The sequence below is a fragment of the Artibeus jamaicensis genome, unplaced genomic scaffold, assembly GCF_021234435.1.
Source record: "Artibeus jamaicensis isolate MK-2021 breed Jamaican fruit bat unplaced genomic scaffold, CSHL_Jam_final contig_414, whole genome shotgun sequence".
NCBI classification, from domain to species: Eukaryota; Metazoa; Chordata; class Mammalia; order Chiroptera; family Phyllostomidae; genus Artibeus; species Artibeus jamaicensis.
In genome coordinates this window covers 376,839-400,904 of record NW_026521822.1, presented here as the reverse complement: position 1 = coordinate 400,904, position 24,066 = coordinate 376,839, and the positions used below count along the sequence as shown (strand labels likewise).

The 24,066-nt window shown below is 36.8% G+C and overlaps 1 protein-coding gene and 1 non-coding gene across 5 annotated transcripts in view; one reads left to right on the top strand and one right to left on the bottom strand.

Annotated features, from left to right (window-relative positions):
* The window catches only part of FNDC3A (fibronectin type III domain containing 3A), a 252,913-nt gene that overhangs the window by 4,739 nt on the left and 224,108 nt on the right, over positions 1-24,066 (top strand). The gene's annotated exons all lie outside the window — the stretch shown is intronic.
* On the bottom strand, positions 3,806-3,912 carry LOC119047575 (U6 spliceosomal RNA). The gene has a single exon (XR_005082167.1). It is a non-coding gene; the product is annotated as a U6 spliceosomal RNA (small nuclear RNA).

Here is a 24,066-nt window from a genome sequence, read left to right as displayed (position 1 = left end):
AGATAAGTTAGTGAAGAGACAAAACAATTGGACACCCCTCAGTAACTCCAAGAAAACCACTGTTTGTAGAGCAGTCTAATAATTGATATTTACATTGATGAGCTTGAATCATCCAAAAAAGGTTACATTGTGTGCAGATTAAGGCGGAGAAGACTAGAAATTTCTTTTAGAATATCTTCATTAAGATTATTTAAATAGCCCTGGCTGGTGTAGCTCAGTGGATTGAGCATGGGCCTGTGAACCAGAGGATCATGCGTAGTTTGATTCCCAGTCAGGGCACATGCCTGGGTTGCAGGCCAGTTCCCAGCAAGGGACACACGAGAGGCAACCATACATTGATATTTCTCTCCCTCTCTCCTTCTCTTCCCCTCTAGCGATAAATAAATAATTTTTTTTTAAAAAGATTGTTTAAATATAGTGACTTAAATGGTATCAGTTATTTTGAAAATTCATTTACATGAAATATCTCTTTGAAGTTGATAAATTTACGGATGAATATTTCTAAGGAATTCTGTTTTCTTCTATACATTGTGTTTCATGTTATCATTGCCAGGTGAAGTGGTGCCTTGAGTTATGTGTATGAATCAATTGGCTAGAGCATTTTTTTTCATTCAGAAGGCATTAGTAAGGGATGGAGGCATAGGTAGAAACTCTTTGCTTCCTCACACAACCAGTTGAAAAACAATGAACAACCAGAAGTGCCAGAAAATCAAACTGCATGGAACTCCCAACAACTAAGGAGTTAAAGAAACATTTACCCAGACTGGTAGAAGGGGCAGCTGGGCAAAGAGGACACGTGGCAAGGTGGCAGACTGTGCAGGGGAGGCCTGGCTGGTAGAATGGGAAAATAAAGGCTCAAAGCTAGCTGTAAAATACTGTGGGGGTTGCCACAGTGGGAGAAACTCCTAGTCTCACTAGGGTAGAGCAGGCTAGTAGCATTGTTCCCTCTCTGACTCCTCCCCCACAGACAGCACCACAAGGCAACAAAGAGGGTTGCCCCACCCTGCAAATACCTAAGGCCCTGCTCCCTTACAGCATAATAGGTTGCCAAGACAAAAGAATGTGGCCCAAATGAAAGAACAGATCAAAGGTCCAGAAAAAGAGCTAAGCAACAAGGAAATAGCCTACCTATCAGATGGAGAGTTCAAAACACTGGTAATCAGGATACTCACAGAACTGATTGAGCTTGATCACAAAGTGAATGAAGAAGTGAACGCTACCCAAAATGAAATAAAGCAAAATATACAGGGAACCAACAGGGTAGGAAAGAACCCTGGATTCCAATCAATGACATGGAACAAAAGGAAGAAATAAACATCCAGCTGGAACAGAATGAAGAAACAGGATTTCAGAAAAATGAGGAAAGGCTTAGGAACCTCCAGCACAACTTTAAATGTTCCAACATCTGAATCATAGGCATGCTAGGAGAAGAGGAAGGGCAAAAGATTGAAAACTTATTTGAACAAATAATGAAGGAAAGCTTCCCCAGTCTGACAAAGGAAATAGATTTCCAGGAGTCCAGGGAGCCCAGAGAGTCCCAAAGAAGTTGGACCTAAGGAGGAACACACTAAAGCACATCGTCATTAAGTTACCCAAGATTAAAGATTAAAAGAGAATCTTAAAAGCAGCAAGAGGATAGGAAAGAGTTACCTACAAAGGAGTTCCCATAAGACTATCAGCTGATTTCTCAAAAGAAACCTTACAGGCAAGAAGGGTCTGGAAAGAAGAATTCAGTCATGAAAGGCTGAACCTATATCTAAGATTACTCTATCCAGCAAAGCTGTCATTTAGAATGGAAGGGCAGAAAGTACTTTCCAGATAATGTCAAGTTAAAGGAGTTCATCATCACCAAGCTCTTATTATATGAAATATTAAAGGGACTTACCTAAGAAATTGAAGAAAATAAAAAACTATGAACAGTAAAATGACTCATAACTATCAATAACTGTACCTAAAAAACAAAAACTAAGCAAACAACTAGAACAGGAACAGAACCAGAGAAATGGAGATCATGTGGAGGGTTTTCAGTGAGGGGAGAGAGGGGAAGTATTGGTGGCCGGCGGTGGGGGGAAGGTACAGGGAATAAAAAGCACAAATGGTAGGCATCAAATAGATGGGGCGAGGTTAAGAATGGGGAGGGGTATAGGAGACAGAAGCCAAAGAACTTACATGTACAACCCATGGACATGAACTAAAGGTGTAGGGAGGCTGGAGGGCTCAAGGGTGCATGGCAGAGAGGAGAGAAAGGGGAGAAAAAGTAGGGAAAACTATAATAGCATAATCAGTAAAATATACTTACAAAAATGAGAATGAGAATGATAAAAAATAAAAGATATGTTCCTCTAAAAAAGAAAGGAAGGCATTAGTAAATGCATTCTGTATATCAGCATGTATTACATGCTGGAAAAATGAAGATGTATAGGATGGAGAGCTGCTTGGATAAAATTAGTGTTTCTTTTTTCCTTTTAAAAGCATTAAAGCCAAACAAACCTATGTTAACTTGTATACATGTTTTATACCAGCATTTTCTATACTTTGTAAATGTATATATTTACTTAAGTTTTAAGGCAGTATAAACCTTTTGAACTAAATTTCAGCCTTCATAAATTACAACCTAATAAAAAGTTGGTTTTTTAAGTTGCACTAGACGGAGAAATTAACAGTTCACTCTCCCACTCCCATTTAATTTTGGAAATGAAAATTATACCACAATTTCTGCTGCATCTCTCTTTATCCTGTGGCTATATCTATTTCCTACCACTTTCCAACTTTGAAGCATATGTTTTACATTAGAGAGATACAGGTTTGTATGCTGACTTCTTCCCTTACTGACCTTACACAGGTGAGTATGTTACTTTACCTCTGAGCCTTAGTTTCTTACTTTGGAGAAGGGTACTAATGTAATTGATCTCTTAGAATTGGCTATTACAAAGATTAAAAGAGAGATTCCACTTAATATGGCAAAATATGGTAAAATACTTACCACAGAATATTTATATCTAGAACATTGTCAGACATCTAATCATTGTCACCTAGGTATCCTGTTTTTGTTTTTACCAGTTAGTTATTCATCTGTCATATATTAAAAACCTTAGCCCTGGCTGGTGTAGCTCAGTGGATTGAGCATGGGCCTGTGAACCAAAAGATCGAGGTTCAATTCCCAGTCAGGGTACATGCCTGGGTTGCAGGCCAATTCCCAGCAGGGGCCAGTTCCCAGCAGGGGATGCACCAGAAGCAACCATACATTGATATTTCTCTCCTTCTCTCCTTCCCTTCCCTTCTAAAGATAAATAAAATTTTAAAAAAAAGAAAAAAATTTTAAAAAACCTTAAATATCCTAGATACTTAGAATATGCATGTCAGAAAAATGAAGGCCATACTCCCTTTTCTCTAGTAAATCACACACTAGGATAAGATATAAAGACATGTAAACAAGTGCATATTTTATTTATTTAATTTAATTTAATTTAAATTTTATTTAGTTATTTTTCAAGTACAGGTTTTTTGTCTATTTCTCCCATCCCAGCCTCCCCCACCCTGTGCTCCCCACCTCCCTCCCATTTCCACCCCCCTTAGTTCTCGTCCCTGTGTCCTTCCTATTTGTTCCTCCAAATCCCTCCCCCTTTTTCCCCTTAACTTCCTTTCCCTCTCCCCTCTGGTCACTGTCCACTTGTTCTCTATTTCAGTGTCTTTGGTTTTTTTTCTGCTTGCTTGTTTGTTTTGTTGTTTAGCTTCCTGTTAAAGGTGAGATTATATGGTATTTGTCTTTCAACACCTGGCCTATTTCACTCAGCATAATGCTTTAAAAAATATGGAACGCTTTACGAATTTGCATGTCATCCTTGCGCAGGGGCCATGCTGATCTTCTCTGTATCGTTCCAATTTTAGTATATGTGCTGCCGAAGCGAGCATAAGTGCATATTTTTAAATAAATGAAATATCTCTTCTTTGGCCTTTTTTTTTTTTTCATTTCTGTGCATCCTTTCTGTCATTTAATACTAAATTGCCTTGTTTACATAATAACATAATGTCATATTATAGCATTTATATTTCTTTACCTTTCTTTCAACTGTTAAACTATGAACTTCTCGAATTTGAACAGTTCTGCTGGGTTGGCAATATTTTTCCTATAAGGGAAACAGATAGTAAATATTTTAGGCTTTGTGGCATGGACTCTGTTGCAACTACTTAACTGTGCTGTAGGAACGTAAAAATGACCATAGATAAATTGTAAGCATTGGGCGTGACTGTGTTCCAGTAAAACTTTTTTTTTATGTCTTGGCAGAAAGCTAGATTTGGCCTTACTCTGCCAACTTTGGCAATGCTGCCTACCCTGTGCCTGGCAAATATAAGGCATGTTTCCTATTGGTAAACAATAGGAATATGTGTTAAATCATGTGTTCTGGGTGCTGCTCTAAACAACTTACATGTATTAGTTTACTTAATTTTTAAAACAAAGCTCTAAGGTAGACACCATTGTCACCATTTTAGAAATGAGGACACTAAAGCATGAGAAGTTAGATAACATGCATAAGGTCGTGCAACTAGGTAGTGAAAGATTTGGGATTTGAATTCAGGCATTCTGACTCCAGAGCCTGGGCTTTTAATCATTAAGTTACACCAGTTCTCATGTTGAGTCCTAGGAGTGTAATATTGATTCAGTATTACAAAGCATGTTAATGTAATTCACTATATTCATAGGTTAAAAAGAACACTACATAACACTTTTCTCAAATAGATTATATATAAGTAAAAAACAAAATGGCAAAACTTTTGGAAGTGAATCTAAAAATAATTGGGGGGCCAGGGTAAAGAAAGCCTTTTCAGGTGAGACATCAAACTTAGATGCCATTTAGAAAGGCAAGCAATAGATTGTGATAAACTTTTTGACATGTAATATACAAAGCTAATATTCAAAGTATACAAGATATGCCTACAACTCTATGAAATGAAAAAGACAGCTGAGAAAGAATGTAAGTAGAAAATTCACAGAAGTAGAAATCTAGCCTATAAAGTTTTGAAGAGATACTTGACCACACCAGTGATCTGAGAAATTCCAATGAAAACATCAGTGTGATAGGATTAGAAAAAAAACTCCTTAGTAATAAAATTGGCAAAATCTGGAAAACTTTGATATTAGTGTCAAATTGTAAAGTAGATACTCACAAATTACTGAAATTAGTATATATAGCTTATTTTTTTAGGAGAGGATTTTGGTAGTATCTATCACGTTTATTTTTTAATCCTCACCAGAGGATATGTTTTTATTGATTGTAGAAAGAGAAACATTGATGGGTTGCCTTCCATCACACCCTTATTGGGGATGGAACCCACAACCTGGATATGTGCCCTGAACAGAAATTCAAGCCCAGAACCTCTTAGTGTATAAGATGCTGCTCCGACCAACTGAGCCATCTGGCCAGGGCAGTATCTATCGATTTTTAAAGTGTATACTTCTGAACCAGAAGTTTCACTTCTATATATCTATAATACAGAAATACTATCATAGGTTCATAGAGAATGTTACATGATTATTTACTGCACAGGGAGAAACCTTTGAAGAAAAATGGAAGCATAGAATAGTAAAGTCATGTCCTTAGAGTAAAATATTAGGCAGCAATGAAAAAAGAATGAAATAGATACTGATGTCATTCTTTAAGAAAATCTTAAAGATATCTTACATGCAAAAGCAAGACACTGACTAGTACATGTAATTTCATTTATGTAATGACTACTGCCAGCAAACCTCATACACAAGTAAGTGCAGAGAAGTCTGAAAGAATATATTGCACAGTGGGGAGGTGTAGAAATAGGAATTGCATTTAGGGACAGGAGGAAGAGTTAAAAATAATGTCTGTATGTATGTTTTTCAGTACTAAAAACATAAGAGGGTTGGGATTTGGTCATTATGATTAGTCCTCATTAGTACCATAACTGCTAGTTGGACAGCCTTGATTTATGTCTGTTTTCCCTGTGTAATTTTTAATAGCACTTTCTGTCACTCTCAAATGTTTCCCAATTGGTGTCTAAAGTTATTGGTACTTTAAAAAATAGCACCTTCAGTATAGTATTGGGTCTGAAACTATGTTACAGTGGATTAAAGAGAATTATAGATGAGTGATTCTCAATCTTTGTAACCATACATGCCAGTCAAGACAATTTTAGTGTAATTATTTTTTGAATCTCTAATATAAAAGTGATTTTTCTCAATTATAAAGCAAGCTCAAGTACCTGGATATTTGATCCCCCCTTTTAATATTAGAACCTAGTATTTTTTAGAACCTAATATTTTAAGAAAGTTGGTAAATATCAGCATAAGATGAAAACAGAGTAAAGAGAAAGAATGTTTTTTAAAAATAAGATGAAGGAAGCCCTGGCCTGGTGGTTCAGTTGGTCGGAGCATTGTCTACACACCAGAAAGTTTAGGGTTCGATTCCTGGTTCTAGCACATACCTAGGTTTTGGGTTCAAACTCCTCAGGGCTTGTGTTGGAGGCAACCAATTGATGTTTCTCCCTTTCTTTCTCTGTAAAAGCAATGAAAAAGTAATAAGATGAGGGAATATGAGCATGTTTAGGCAATTTTTAACTCAGGAATAGTTGTAGATTAATAAAGAATTTGGTTATTTCAGAAGTGATATTAAAATACTGGGTTCTATCCCTGGCTGGTGGAGCTCAGTGGATTGAGCGTGGGCCTGCAAACCACATGATTGCAGTTCGATTCCCAGTCAGGGGACATGCCTAGGTTGCAGGCAAGTTCCCAGCAGGGGACTCACGAGAGGCAAGCATACATTGATATTTCTCTCCTTCTCTCCTTCCCTTTCTCTCTAAAGATAAATAAATAAAATCTTTAAAAAAACAGACTGGGTTCTACAAAATTCCTCTTTTCATGGAAAATACAGAAATGTTTCTTGGTTTTCTTATAATAAAATTATGTATTTGGAAGTAATTAATGAAAGAAACATGGTAAATATGGTGAATTTATGATAAGCCAGTAGCTTTTAAAAAGAGGGATTCAAATCATTCTGTTGTGAACCTAGGTACTAAGGTAATGAATTGAATGGTTAAGAACATTTAAACAGTTATGACTGTATGATACATTGGAGAAGCTAGAGGAAAAATTGAACATATTAAGTAAGGGTATCTAGATTAAAATTACAGTGTCAAAGATAAGATACGATGTATGACATGCTGAAGAAAGATTAATGGAGATGAAGACATAGCAATAGAAACTACCTAAAATGAAAAACAGAGAAAAGAGAATTGTTTAAAAGATAAAGCAAAGAAAATATTTGAAGAAATAATCCCAAATATTTTTAAAATTTGATAAAAAACTATAAACCAAAAAATAAACACAAGCATAAAATAAATGAAAATGGCACCAAGGAATATCATAAGCAAATTGTTTAAAACAAGTGATAAAGAAAAAAATCTTTAAAGCAGTCAAAGAAAAACAGAACAAAGATAAGGGTAATAACAGATTTCTCATCTGAAGCAATGTAAGCTAGAAGATAATGGTACAAAATCTTTAGAACACTGAAAGAAAGAAATGTCAGACTTCTGGTAGGATTGCAGAGTAGGTAAATGTGCTTGCCTCCTGTGACCACATCAGAATTACAACTAAATTATAGATGACCACCCTTGAAAACTGCCTGAAGACTAGCTGAACAGAATTCTTATATCTAAGGATATAAAAAAGAAACCACTTTGAGACTGATAGGAGGGTTGGAGATACAAAATGGGCTGGTTCCTCCTCCACATGTGGTGGTTAAGAATCGGGAGGGATATCTTGTTGGGGACATCCCCATGAGGAGCAAGGAGTCTGAGCCCCACACCAGGCAGTTCCAGCCTGGACCAACAGTGCTGGGAACAGGATTCCCCACAACCTGTAGCTTGAAAGTCAGGGGAATTCTGTCTGGGTAAGATGGAGGGCTGCTGGAGTTCCAGGTGTTCATTTTGAAGGGCACATGGACTTATTTGCTGAAATACACACTCTGACCTCCAGTGCTGGGTGGAAGCCAGATACATAGAGAGGAACTGTCTGATTCAGGGTGAGGGCTGGAGGGGCAGAACTCTTTGCAGAAAACGGAATGATTTTGTGGAGCCCTCCCCATAGAGAGCTGGCATTGGGGCATCAAATGCATTTGCTGAGCCCTGCTTCTACCCAACTTTTAGGCACAGGCAGATGTCAGATATGAGTCTTTGTCAAACTTGCTCTATCTTGATGATTCCCTGAGAATTAGCCCTGCCCAACTTGCACAACTACTGGAACCTCTTTCAGTGGCAGTTACAAGCAGCTGTCCTTGTTCTATGCTAATAGACTTTACTAAAACCTCTGAAAGGTCCACAAACTCCAAACAAGCAGCACTTTCCTCAGTGTGCCTTGCTCCCCTTGCCCCCAGCCTAACACTAGTGGAAGCTAACTTTGGTTTGTAGCATAGCCTCTCTGAGGTACCTCCAAGCCCAACATAGGCAGCGACCAAATGCAGATCACTTTGTAGTTTGTAGCTCCTACTAGGTGGTGCCAGCCAGAAACAGACAGTAGCTGACCTGGGCCTATATTGGAGCCCTTCCCAAGAGTTCTCAAAATCAGCATACCTGGTGACTGGCTTCTGGTCACACCAGACCACTACCCAGTTAATTCCACAACAACATGTATGAAGAATGGTCTCAGGAGGCCCCTAAGTCCTACTGAATCCTATTTTGTTGGGCCAGCATACACAACAGCTCATCTGCTGTAGTAGTGGCCAGTCCTCACAGCCAGTGAGCCTGATGGTTACCTCTATCCACTCATGTGAGAAAAGCATTCAAAGCTCAACTACAACATGAGAGCATACAAAGTCCACACAGATGGCACCCTAAAGCATCAGCTCAGCTGGTCAGGGATACTGTACCACTGGGCCCCACAAGATACCTAGTATATAAGCCCACCCTGCCAAGACTGGGAGATGTATCTACCTAATATGTAGAAACAAACAAAGGCAAGCAGCCAAAATGAAACACAAATGTTCCAAATAAAAGAACAGTACTCCAGAAAAAAAAAAAAAGATGGAGGCAAGCAATCTCTTCTATACATAGTTCAAAATACATGTTACTGATTAGAAGTAACAAAATACTGATTAGAAGAATGCTCAATGAATTTAGGGGAGGAATAGGTAAACTCAGTGAAAATTAAAGAACCAGTCATAAATGAGGAATATAATAACTAAGATGAAAAATAGATTAGAAACAGATTAAATAGATTAAAAAATAGAGTAAACAGAAGCGTATATAAAGCAGAGTGTCAAATCCATGATTTGAGGCAAAGGTAGCAGAAAATACTCAATTAGAACAGCAAAATGAAAAAAAAAAAGGATATGTAAACGACCTCTAGGACAATTTCAAGCATGAAAACATTGACATCACAGGGGTACCAGAAGGAGGAGAGAGTAAGGGACCGAAAAACCTATTTGAAGAAATAATGATGGAACACTTCCCTAATCTGGTGAAGGAAATAGACACACAAGTCTGGGAAGTGCAGAGAGTCTCAAACAAGATGATCCCAGAGGGGCCCTCATCAATACATGTCAATATTAAAATGCCAAAGGTTAAACACAAAGAAAATAATAAAAGGGGCAAGAAAAAGGCAGTTAGTTACTTACATGGGAGCTCCCATAAGACTGTCAGCTGATTTCTTAACAGAAACTCCAAGCCAGAAGGGATTGGCATTATGTTTTCAAAGTGTTGAAAATTAAAGACCTTCAACCTAGATTACACAGCAAGGTTATAATTTAGAATCAAAGGAGTGATAAAAGAGTTTTCCAGACAAGAAAAAGCTAAAAGAGTTAATCACCACTAAACTAGTATTATAAGAAATGTTAAAGGGATTTCTTTAAGAAGAAAAGACTTTTAAAAATGTGAATAATGAAATAGCAATAACTACGTACCTATCAATAATCACTTTAAGTATAAATGAAGTAAATGCTTCAATAAGAGACTGGGTGGCTAAATGGTTAAGGAAATAGGACCTATACATAGAATCCTGCTTTAAATAAAAATACATGCACAAAATAAAGGGGTAGAAAAACATTTAATGTAAGTCAAAATAGAAAAAAAGCATTTAAAACAAAGGCTATAATAGGCAACAAGAAGGACATTACATAATGATAAATGGATCAGAACAACAAAAGGAAATAACTCTTGTAAACATCAAAGCACCAAATGCAGGAACACCTAAATATATAAAGTAAATATTGAGGGACATAAAAAGAGAGATTGACAGCAATACAGTCATAGTACAGGACGTTAACAGCCCATTGACACCTGTGAACAGATCATTTAGAAAGAAAATGAACAAAGAAACAGTGACCTTAAATGATATATTAGAACAGATTGATTTAATTGATATTTTTAGAAAATTTCATCCCAAGGCAGCAGAGTATACATTCTTTTCAAGCACACATGGGACATTTTCCAGGATCACATTTGGCCACAAAACAAGTCTCAATAAATTTGAGAAGATTGAAATTATATCAAGCTTCTTTGATCACAATGGTATAACACAGGAAATCAGTTACAAGAAGAAAACTGAAAAACAAACATGGAGCTAAATAACATGTATTAAACTGGATTAACAAGATCAAGGAAGAAATCAAAAGATACCTTGAGACAAATGACAATGAAAACACAAGAACTCAAAATTTGTGGGACACAGTGAAAGCACTTTTAAGGGAAATTCATAGAAATGCAGTTCTAGTTTAAGAAACAGGAAGAATCTTAAACAATGTAATCTTAAGTGAGTACAAAAAGAACAAACAAAGCCCAGAGTGAGTAGAAGGAAGGAAATAATAAGACTATTTCATAGTCTGAAATAGACTCCCAAAAGCAAAACAAAAGATAAATGAAACCAAGAGCTGTTTTTTGATAGGGTAAACAAAATTGGTAAACCTATAACCAGATTCAACAAGAAAAAAGAGAGAGGGCCCAGTTAAACTGACATCACAGAACTAGAAAGGATTATAAGAAAATACTACACCTATATGCCAGTAAGTTAGGCTGGAAGAATTGGATAAATTTTTAGAAACTAACAGTCAGTCTTCCCAGAGTGAATCAATAGTCTGACACTAATAAGATTGTATCACTAATTTGAAAAGATATATGCATCCCTGTGTTCATTGCTGCATTATTTATTCTAGCCAAGCTATGGAAGTAACCTACATGCCCATCAGCAGACGATTGGATAGAGAAGAATTGGTTCATATATGCAATAGAATATTACTTAGCCATAAACAAGAATGAAATCTTGCCCTGGCTGCTGTGGCTCAGGTGGAATATTGTCCCATAACCAAAAGGTTGTGGGTTTGATTCCCATTCACCACACATACGTAGGTTGTTACGGGTTCCATCCCTGGTCCTCGCACATAGGAAGGCAACTGATTGATGCTTCTCTCTTGCATCAATGTTTCTCTCTCTCTCCTAGCTCTCAAACCAATGGAAAAATGGTCTCAGGTAAGGATTAAAAAATTGTTTTAAAGAATGAAATCTTAAGTATTTGTAACAATATGGTTGGACCTTGACAGGATTATGCTAAGTGAATTAGACAGATAAAGACAAATACCATATAATTTCCCTTAAATGAGGAATCTGAAAAACAAAATAAATGAACAAAACAGAAACAAACTTATAGATACAGAGAACAAACTGATGGTTACCAGGTGGGAGGGTGGTTGTGGGGTAGGTATAAAAGATGAAGAAATTAAGACGTGCAAATGGGCAGATACAAAATTGTCACTGAGATATAAAATAAAACCTGGTGAATATAGTTAGTAATACTGTGTTAACTATATGCAATGTCAGATGGATACTAGACTTACTAAGAAGATCACTTTGTAACTAAGTGATGAATGTCTAACCACTATGCTGAACACCTGAACTAATACAATATTCAATGTCAACTGTAATTGAAATATTAGAAGAAAATTTTAACTGTCAGTCTCAGATTCTTTACTCAGCAAAATTATGTTTCAAGAACAAACGTAAAATAAAGACTTTCAAACATACAAAACTGAAGGGATACATTACCTTTAGTTCTTTACTAATGTGGAGTTCTTAATCAGAAAGGAAATTAAACCATATAAATACCTGGACTTAGAGAAAAGAATGTAGAACACTGGAAATGATAACTGCATGGGTAAATATATAGGATTCTTTAAAAATTTATAGATATTTTTATAAGGCAAGTGACTAATATAAAAATGATAATGATTGTAGAGCTTATAATATATGTTACACCCAGAATAGTGTAAGTGAACTTATGCTACTATATGGTGATAAATTAGATTTTGAATAGTTAGACTGTAGTAAGTTTAACATGTATATTATTAACCCTAAAGCAGCCACCAAAGGAATACACCAAAGAATTATACTCTGTAAGCCAAGAAGGGAGATATTATAAAATGATATAATAGAAGTTATCCAAAACAAAACAGATAAAGAGGGAAAAGGGAAATTAACATATAGGACAGAAAGAAAACATAGCAGGATGGTAGATTTAAGTCCAACCATATCAGTAATGGCATTATATACAAATGGTCTAAACACTAATTAAAAGTCAGGGATCATTGGATCAAGCTTTTAAAAAATCAAGTATATCAAAACTCAAGTATATCACATCTACAAGAACCCTACTTTAAATGTAAGTAAAAGGTTTGAAAATATTTGCTAATGCTATGCAGAAGAAAGCTGGAGTGCCTATATTAGATTAGAAGTTATATTTCACACTGGAGATGAATACCAAGGATGAAGAGGGTCATTTCATAATAATAAAGCTATTAATTCATTAAGAGGACATAATCCTAAATTTTTATGCATCCAATAAAAGAGCTTCAAATTACATGATAGAATGGCAAAGAGAAATAATATATGACTTTTAAGAAGATTTTGTTTATTTATTTTTAGACAGGGGAGGGAAGGGAGAAAGAGAGGGAGAGAAACATCAGTGAATGGTTGCCTCTCACAAACTACTTACTGGGAACCTGGCTGGCAACCCAGGCATATGCCCTGACTGGGAATCTAACCAGTGACCCTTTGGTTCGCAGGCTCGCACTCAGTCTGCTGAGCCACACCAGCTGGGGCATAATATGCAACTTTAACTGATTCCGATGTCCCTCTCTTTATAATTGATAGAACAAGCCAAATATAAAACCTAGAAGTATAAAATTTCATGGAGTAAACATAAGAACATTTTTGTGACTGTATAAGCAGAAATCTCTTAGATAAAACACCAAAAACACCCTAAAATAACAAAAGTTATTGAGAAGTTGATGAAATCCAACTTTTCAATAATAAATTGAGAAGTTGGATTTCATCATAATTAAAGCCTCTGCTCTTCAAAAAGACATTGTAAGAGAATTCACAGACAGGCCATTGATTGAGAAAAAAAATCTTTATAAACCACTTAACTTGATAAAGGACTGGTATCCAGAATATATAAAGCATTATAAAAATTGAATAATGAAACAAATAAAAAGCCAATAACAAAATGGATTAAAGTCCATTTTGGACTAAAGTATTGAACAGATACCTAACCAAAAAGCTATAGGTGGCAAATAAACACATAAAGAAAAACATGTTTAATATCATTAGTTACTAGAAATGAAAAGGCTGGGATTATAGATAGTAGCAAAATTTGGGGGGCGATGGATAGGTTTATATTCTTCATTTTAGTAATGGTTTTTGGGTATATTCATGTATCAAAACTTAAGTCATATACTTTAAATGTGTCACTTGATATATGTCAGTTTACCTCAATGAAGCAATTTAAAAAATCTAGACTACTGTAGTTACCATTTTGTATTTAATTATTACATGTTTCTTTAATACATTTAAGTCATTACTCTGCCATTTCCTAAGAACATTTAAAAGTTTCTATATATTTTTTAAAACTGTAGGAAGTAAGCCCTGGCTGGAGTGGCTCAGTGAATTGAGCACTAGCTGCATACCAAAAGGTCTTCAGTTCGATTCCCTGTTCAGGGCACATGCCTGGGTTGTAAGGCAGGTTCCCATTTGGGAGCAAAGAAGAAGCAATCAGTTGATGTTTCTCTCCCTTTCTTTCTCCCTCTGTTTTCTCCTCTCTGCAAATCACATCTTTTAAAAATAAATAAAACTAACTTCGGCCAAAATGGAGGTGGAGGTAGACACACTGTGCCTCTTTGCATAATAAAAAGGACAACAACAAATTTAAAAACAAAAACAACCGTACCTGACAGATAATTGAATTGTATGGAAGTCCAACAATCAAGGAGTTAAAGAAGAAACATTCATACAGACTGGTAGGAGGGGTGGAGACTGGCAGCAGGCAGAGAGGATTTGTGGCATGGCTGCTGCTGGTGGACCCAACCAGGTGGCGGATTGAGGACTGGGCAGTCCCACATTCCAGTGCAGATAAACTGGGAGGAACAACTGGGGTGCGAGAAGACTGTGTAACCCAGGGTTCTAGTGTGGGAAAATAAAGGCTCAAACCTCTGACAGAAAACACCTTTTGGGTTGAGGCAGCAGTGAGAGAAACTCTTAGCCTCGAGGAGAGTTCTTTGGAGAGACCCACTGAATCCTAGTGGGTACACAGGCTCACTCACCTGGGAATCAGTACCCAATTTGCTTGTGGGTAATGGGGGAAGTGAGTGAAAACTGGCACAGAGCAAGCAAGCAGCATTGTTTCCTCTTGGAACCCTCCCCCACATATAGCATCACAATGAAGCAACATGGCTTGCCCCACCCTGGTGAATACGTAAGGCTCTGCCCCTTATACATAACAGGTGTGCCAAGACCAAAACAAGGCAAAATGAAAGAACAGAAAAAAGCACCAGAAAAAATACAACTAAACGAAGAGGTAGCCAACCTATCAGATGCAGAGTTCAAAACACTGATAATCAGGATGCTCACAGAATTGGTTGAATATGGTCACAAATTAGATGAAAAAATGAAGGCTATGCTAAATGAAATAAAGGGAAATGTACAGGAAACCAACAGTGAAGGGAAGGAAACCAGGACTCCAATCAATGGTGTGGACCAGAAGGAAGAAGGAAACATCCAACCAGAAAAGAGGGAAGAAACAAGAATTCAGAAAAACGAGAGGCTTAGGAACCTCTGGGACAACTTTAAATGTTCCAACACCTGAATCATAGGGGTACCAGAAGGAGAAGATAAAGACCAAGAAATTGAAAATTTATTTGAACAAATAATGAAAGAGAACTTCCCCAATCTGGCAAAGGAAGTAGACTTTTAGGAAGTTCTGGAAACTCAGAGAGTCCCAAAGAAGTTGGACCCTAGGAGGAACACACCAAGACACATCATCATTAAGTTACCCAAGATTGAGGAGAAGGAGAGAGAATCTTAGAAGCAGCAAGAGAAAAGGAGACAGGTACCTACCAAGGAGGGCCCATAAGACAATTAGCTGATTTCTCAAAAGAAACCTTGCAGACAAGAAGTGGCTGGAAAGAAGTATTCCAAGTCAAGAAAGGCAAGGACCTACATCCAAGGTTACTCTATCCAGCAAAGCTACTTTTTAGAATGGAAGGGTAGATAAAGTGCTTCCCAGATAATGTCAAGATAAAGGAGTTCATCATCACCAAGTCCTTATCATATGAAATATTAAAGGGACTTACCTAAGAAGATAAAAAATATGAACAGTAAAATGACAAGAAACTCACAGCTGTTAACATCCAAACCTAAAACAAAAACTAAGTCAACAACTAGAACAGGAACAGAATCATGGAAATGGAGATCACATGGAGTGGGAGGGGGAGGGGGAAGCTATGGAGAATAGGTAGCATAAATGGTAGGTAGAAAACAGGCAGGGGGCAGGTAAGCATGGTATAGGAAATGTAGAAGCCAAGGAACTTATATGTATGATCCATGGACATGAACTAAAGAGGGGGAATGTGGTTGGGAGGGGATGTGCAGGGCAGAGGGTAATAAAGAGAGGAAATGGGACAACTGTAATAGCACAATCAATACAATATATTTTTAAAAATAAAAACAATAAAACTAGGAAACAGTTCCAATCTGAGAGGAAAATTAATTTGGTTCATAGTATATTTATTTGGCTGAAATATTGAGGGCAGTTTCAAAGACTCATTAAATTTGATTACTTTGCAAACACTTTCTTCTCCTTAAGGAGACTATTTTTATCTATTTCTAGTTGAGAAAGAGAAATGTATTCACATCTGGGATGAGACCTTCAACAGTGAAGTATACTATACATTGTTATCAACTGGACATTTTCATTATCACTTAATACTTATGTACAAATTAGTTTAGTCTTAGATCTGTATGTCCATAGGACTAGCAGCATCAGTTTCAACTGGTAACTTATTAGAAATATGAATTCTTGGGCCTTACCCCACACCTATTAAATCAGAAACTCTAGGTGTGGAAGCCAATAGTCTGTGTTTTAATAAGCCCTACAGTGATTCTGATAACATGCGAGAGTTTGAAAACTGATCTTAGACCAATGGTGGGTCTCTAGATGGTAGTGGTAAATTTTGTTGCAAGAAATCTCACGTGATGGCGTGCTTAAGATTTGTGCATTTTGCCCTGGCTTGTGTGGCTCAGTGACTGAGTGGGGGCTGTGAATCAAAGGGTCGCCAGTTGGGTTTGGTCTAACGCACATGCCTGGGTTGCCAGCCAGGTCCCCCCATAGCGGGTACACAAGAAGCAAACACATGTGGATGTTTCTCTACCTCTCTTTTCCTTCCCTTACCCACTCTGTAAAAGTAAATAAATAAAATGTTTTAAAAAATGTATGCATTTCATCATATGTTAATTTTGCCTCCAAGAAAGAACCAAAGAGATACTGAATAGTAGTTAATGAAGCCTGACCTGTTTAGCGGTGGAGTAAACCGATATTCACAACTTTGAAATTCATTTTTTTTCTACAAAAAAGATGGATAGAGGGATGCATGTGGTAAAGATAAATGTTGATTTTAGAATTTAGATTGCACATATATGATAATTTTTGAGTTATTTCAACTTTCCTGTAGATTTAAGACATTTCATGATGAAATGTAAAATCCTCACATGGCTCCTTTTTATATTTTTCTACAAGAACATGGATTGTGCCCAGATGTGCTTTTAGACAAAATGGTGGTTCATGGTAGATATAGAAGACTAATTAATATTTTTATAAACATGGGTAGATATAGAAGACTAATTAATACATTGACACTGCATTTATGTTTATATTTTAGTAATTGGTTATTTTCTAGTCAAATTAAAATCAGATACTAAAATCTGAGCTCACTAATTCTTAAAATATTTTTAAAATTATACTTGATGTACAATATTATATTTCAGGTGTATGACTCTGTGGTTAGACATTTATATAACTTATAAAGTGATCACCTCAATAAATCTAGTACCCATCTTACACTATATATACTTATTACAATATTTTGATTGTATTTTCAACGCTGTACTTTACCATCCCCATTAATATTCTGTAATTACCAATTTGTACACCTAAGTTTCTTCCCGTTTTTCACCTATCCTCCCTTACCCTTCCCACCTGGCAAATATCAATATTCTTTTTTTTATTATGCCATTACAATTGTTCTATTTCCCCCCTTTATTCCCCTCCACCCTGCACACCCCTCTCCCCTTCCCCCCTTTAGTTTATGACCACGTGTCTCAAGTTCTTTAGATTCTATATTTCCCCTACTATTCTTACCATCCCCCCATCTATTTTCTATCTACTGTCTATGCTACTTATTTTCTGTACCTTCTCCCCCCTTCTCCTTCTCCCACTCCCCTGTTGCTAACCCTCCATTTGATCTCCATTTCTATGGTTCACTCCTGATCTAGTTGTCCTCTTAATTTGCTTTTGTTTTAGGTGTGGTTGTTAATAACTATGAGTTTCCTGTCCTTTCACTGTTCATCTTTTTTATCTTCTTGCTCTGAGATAAGTCCCTTTAACATTTCATATAATAAGGGCTTGGTGATGATGAACTCCTTGAACTTGATCCTATATGAGAAGCACAAAACTTTCATTCTAAATGAAAGTTTTGCTGGATAGAGCAATCTTGGTTGTAGGTCTTTGGATTTCATGACTTGGAATGCCTCTTTCCAGCCCCTTCTTGCCTGTAAGGTCTCTTTTGAGATATCTGCTGACAGTCTGATAGGAACTCCTTTGTAGGTGACTGTCCCCTTATCTCTAGCTGCTTGTAGGATTCTCTCCTTCATTTTAGTCTTGGCTAATGTAATTATGATGTGCCTTAGTGTGTTCTGTCTTGAGTCCAACTTCTTTGGTACTCTCTGAGCTTCCTGGATTTCCTGGAAGTCTATTTCCTTTGCCAGATTGGGGAAATTCTCCTTTATTATTTGTTCAAATAAGTGTTTCATTTGTGGGTGTTCCTCTTCCCCTTCTGGTACCCCTATAATTCGGATGTTGGAGTGTTTAAAGATGTCCTGGAGGTTCCTAAGCCTCTCCTCATTTTTTCGAATTCTTGTTTCTTCATATTTTCCTGTTTGGTCATTTTTTTCTTTCTTTTGGTCAGCTCCCTTGATTTGAGTCCCAGTTTCCTTTCCATCACTGTTGATTTCCGGTGCATTTCCCTTCATTTCAATTAGTTTAGCTTCATATGTTCCTCTAATTTGTGCCTAAAATCAACCAGTTCTGTGAGCATCCTGATCATCAGTGTTTTGAACTGTGCATCTGAAAGTTTGACTATTTCTTGTTCACTTAGATTTATGGGCTCTGGGGCTCTAAGTTCTTCTTGAGCCATGTTTTGATCTGTTCACTCAGCTGGTCTAGCTGAGTCGTTTGTTGTTGTCAGACTCCATATTGTTCAATTTTCTGTGGTTTGGCTACATTTATTATTGGTAAAACTTTGTGTTTTTTTTAGATTTGGTTGTGCGAGAAGGCAAAGTGTATCCACCTACGCCTCCATCTTGGCGGAAGTCCCTCCAAAATATTCTCTGTATCTATGGGACTGTTTCTGTCCTGCTTGTTTATTGATTTTTTTTTTTTTTTTTTTAGATTCTACCTATAAGTGATATCATCTGGCATTTGTATTTCTCTAACTTACTCTCTAGGTCCATTCATGATGTTGCAGATAGCAAGATATTTTTTTAATAGTAGAATCATATTCCATTGTATATATGCACCACTTCTTTACTTATTGATGGACACTTAGGTTGCTTCCCTCTCTCAGCTATTGTTAAAATGCTGCAATAAGCATATGCATCTTTGATTTAGTGTTTGGATAAATACCCAGAAGTGGACTAATGAAGCTTTCTTTGTTGTTATAGCCTTTGCTATAAAGTCTTTTTTCTCTGGTTTAGGTATTGCTACCAGATTCCCTTTTCATTTTCATTTTTATGAAATATCTCTTTCCATCCCTTTCAGTCTGTGTGTGTCTTTCAATCTGAAGTAGGTCTCTTTTGGCAGTATATGTAAGGGTCTTGATTTATTTTTTATTCACACATGCTATACTTTTGATTGGAATATTTAAGTTTTAAAGTAATTGTTAATAGATATGTATTACTATTTTGTTATTCATATTATTATCTGTTTTTCTTCTTAAAAAGACCTTTTGACATTTCGTGTAATACTGTTTTGGTGGTGATGAACTCCTTTAGCTTTTTCTAATCTGGGAAGGTGTTTATTTTTCCTTCTAAATGATAGTTTTGCTGGGTGGAGTAATCTTGGTTGTAGGCTCTTACTTTTTATCACTTTGTATATTTCCTGCCAGTCCCCTCTGGCCTGCAAGTTTCTGTTGAAAAATGAGCTAACAGTCACATGTGAACTTCCTTCTAGGTAACTGCCTTTATCTTGCATCTTTTAAGATTCTTTCTTTGTGGTTAACTTTTGGCATTTTAATTATGATGTGTGTTAGTGAGGGCCTCTTTGTGTTCATTTTGTTTGGAAGATTCTGTACTTCCTGAGCTTATATGTCTATTTCACTAGGTTAGGGAAGTTTTCCATCATCGTTTCTTCAGATAGATTTTCAAGTCCTTGCTCTCCCTCCTCTTCTAGTGTCCCTATGATGCAGATGTTGTTACGTTTGATATTGTTCCAAGGCCCCTTAAACTATCCACGTATTCTAAAATTCTTTTTCCTTCTTGCTTTTCTAATTGGGTATGTTCTGCCATCTCGTCTTCTAAGTTGCTGATTCAGTCCTCTGCTTCATCTAGTCTACTGTTTATTCCCTCTAACTTATTGTATTCTTCATTTCTGACAGATTTTTTTAGTTTTCTGTCTTTATTTTTATGTGTCCTCTTTGTTGAGGTTCTCACTAAATTCTACTTTCCCCCTAAGTTTATTGAGCATCCTAATAATGAGTGTTTTTGAACTCTGCATCTAGTAGATTGCTTGTCTCCATTAATTTAGTTATTTTCCTGGAGTTTAGTTCTGTTGTTTCATTTGGAACATGTTTCTTTGGATCCTCATTGTGGCTACCTTCCTTTGTTTCTATCTATATATTAGGTAGAGCTGTTATGTCTCCCATTCTTGATATAGTGACCTCTTTATAGTAGGTATTCCGTAAGGCCCATTAGTACAGCTTCCTCATTCACTCAAGATGAGTGCTCCAAGTGCTCCCCTGCCCTCGTGTGGGCTGTGTACATCCACCTCTTGTAGTTGCACCTTGATTGCTGCTGACATTTCAGTTGGAGGTATTTACCACAAGGCTGATCAGCTGTGAAGACTGGCCACAGCAGTCTCGGAGGATCTGTACTGGGGCTCACTCCATGTAGCAAAACTTAATTGAGTGGGGCTCAGGTACCCTCGGAGTCAACTTCTGAGTGTGTTGCTCGTGGAGGTGGTTGGATGGTGCTTCATTGTGGTGTGAAGCTGTCTACTGGGTGGGCAGATTCTGGAGCTTCTGCAGAGGTGCAGGCCAACATCAGCTGCCACCTGTGCCCTGCCTGGAGCTCTGCAGATCGCTGTTACTTGTGCTGGCTGGGTTGGAGGTGCATGGGAGAGGCCAAGCTATGAATTAAGGCCAACTCCCACTAGTGCCAGACCTAGGGCCACTTAGCAAGAGGTACAAGGTACACAGAGGCCAGATGCTGCTTGTTTGAATGATTTAAGGAATGTTGGCAGCATGAGCCAAGACATCCCATTTGTATTGGAAACAGCTTGCATGGGCCCACAAGTTGGATGGGGCAAGATCTCAGAGAGTTACTGCAATGGGGCTAACAGTGTTAGCCTGGTATTTGGAGACTCAGATATGGTGCTACCATAGTGGCTCTTTGCAGGGGGTGTGGGATTGCCCAGGAAAGGAATAGTGGCGTCCAGCACTCCTCTCTGGTAGTAAGCTGCTGCTGTATCTCTTATCCTGGTGCTAAAACATTTAGTTCCTCCCTGACTGTCCTTGGGTCTTTCAAGCTGCTGCCCCAGTGCTGGAGCTCAGAGTAAGTCTGAGTTTAAGGGGACCATTTAAGAGGACTGCCTGGGACTCGAGGACCCCTTTATCTCACTCAGCTACAATGTGTGCTGGTTTTTACAGTCAGAAATTATGGGGACTTCTCTTCCTGGCACTGGAATCCATGGCTGGGGAGCTTGGTGCGGGGCTGGAACCCTTGCTTCTCAGCTGGGACCTCTGCAGTTGAGATATTCCTGCTGTTTTTTAACTGCCACGTGGGTGTGAGACCAGCTCATTCTATGTCTCTGCCCCTCCTACCAGTCTCAGTGTAGCTTCTTTTTTCTATCTTTATTTATATGGCTTCTGTTCAGCCAGATTTCAGGTATTTCTCAATGACTGTTTTTCTGTAGTTTAACTGTAATTTTGATGTGAGTGTGGGAGGTTCCAAGTATTGCATTTACCTACTGCCATCTTGACCAGAAGTCTAATGTTTTCTAAATTACCTACATAGATTTATTTGATATAGTAAGATGAAAAAAGTTTCATTAGTTATATCTACATGATCTAGTTACTGCCCAACCTTAAAGAACAGACATGAATTATGATTTTTAAAATACTGTATAGAAGTCATAACAATTAAATGGAATGTATTTAGGTTAAAGGAGATTTTTTTAATGTATATATTTTTAATCCTTGCTTGAGGATATATTTATTGATTTTAGAGTGAGTATGGGAGAGAAAGAAATATCAATCCACTGCCTCCTGCATTCACCCTTTTGGGGGACTGAATCCACAACCTAGGTATTTGCCTGACCAAGAATCAAACCTACAACCTTTTGGTGTTCCAGATGACACTCCAACCAGCTGAGCCACCTGGCCAGGGGAGGTTAAAAGAGCTTTTAAAAGACATGAAAGCCAATAGTGGTATATGGAATTAGTATGAATTCTGATTCAAACAAATTTTAATAGAAAGTAGTGAGAGTTTGAAATTTGAATATTTCTATGTTTGACTATTTAAGGAATTATTAATATTTATGTTTGATAATGGTTTTTGGTTATTTTTCCCTTGCTAACATTTTGTTATAATCAATTACATTTTTAAAAGTCTAGAATATTTAAATTTACACTCTGGATCATTAATGACATTGAGCATTGTGGTTATGTTTTGAAGAAGGATTCCTGTCTTTCAGACATACACACTGAAACATTTGCAGATGAAATTATATATTGTACTTGAAATAATACAAAATAGGAATACAGTACACAGGTGGTAGTGTATATGAAATGAGACTTGTCCTTGAGTTGAAATGGTTGAATCTGTGTGATAAGAACATGGGAATTCATTATAATCTTATGGTTATTTTAGCATATGTTATTTTGGAAATTTTCCAGAAGTAAAAATAAGAGAGATATAATAGAGGTTAAATTGACCTTTTGCAATATGATCTGAGACTCTAACTCCCACTTCTTACATGTTTCTGTAGGAATGTTTTTTCCAATTTTTTTTTTATCTAAATGCAGTTTTGGAAGACAACCTATTTCTAAGTCGAGGACTGCCTCTGTTTTTTGTTTTTGTTTTTTTAATATAAAATATTTTAGTTGTAATCTTTTTGTACCAAATCTTGTACCAGAGTTTTTTTGGGTTGGCCAAAAATTTTGTCTGTTTTGTTTTTTTTTCCTTAAGATGGCTCTAGTAGCTCTTAGTTGTCTTTCACTTTATTTGAAACAATTTTGTTAGATTGTATTGTGAGATCTGTCATATCAATGTGCATTTAAACAACACTTACCAAAACTGGCAAATTTATGTTAACCATTTTAATATTGAAGATGGAAGAAAATATGCAACATTTTTGGCATATTATGCCTTGTTTCAAAAAATGTAAAAATGCAGATAAAATGCAAAAAAAAAAAAAGATTTGTACAGTGTATGGAGAACATGCAATGACTGATCTAACATGTCAGAAGTGGCTCGCAGAGCTTCATGCTGGAGATTTCTTGCTGGATGATGCTCCACAGTCGGGTACATCAGTTGAAGTAGATAGAGATAAAATTGAGACATTAATTGAGAACAGTCAACATTATATTGTGCAGTAGATAGCTGACATACTCAAAATATCCAGATCAGTAAAGTTACTGGTGAAAATAAAAAATGTGTCTTTTATTTTATGGAGAAAAAACACATGAAATTTTCTACCAACCCATACTTTCAAGGATCAAAGAATTTAAAAAATTAGGAAGAGAAAGAACAAAAGCCTGAATTAATCATATCTTTTCAATGACCAAATTGTCATTTTTTTCTTTTTGATATCATTCATTTAAAATCACCGATAGCTCTATCATCTCTCCTTACTGTCCTTTCTGTCTTAATTTTTGTACAAGTGTAAATTTCTTTCATAAATTTTTAAAAAGCACAATCTTTTTTTTTTTTAAATCATCAGTTTAATAGATGTAGAAAAAAATGAGCCACAATAATCAAAACAGCATGATACTGATATAAGGATAGATTTAAAGATTAGTAGAACAGAAGGGACAACCCCAATATACACACAGTTTTTTGGAAAAGGGTCAAATACAATTTTTTTATTGATTATGCCATTACATTTGCTCTATTCCCCCCTCCCTTCCCCTCCACCCTGCATACCCCTCCCCCACCATTTCCCCTTTAGTTCATGAACATGTGTCTCAATTTCTTTAGATTCTGTATTTCCCCTACTATTTTTACCCTCCC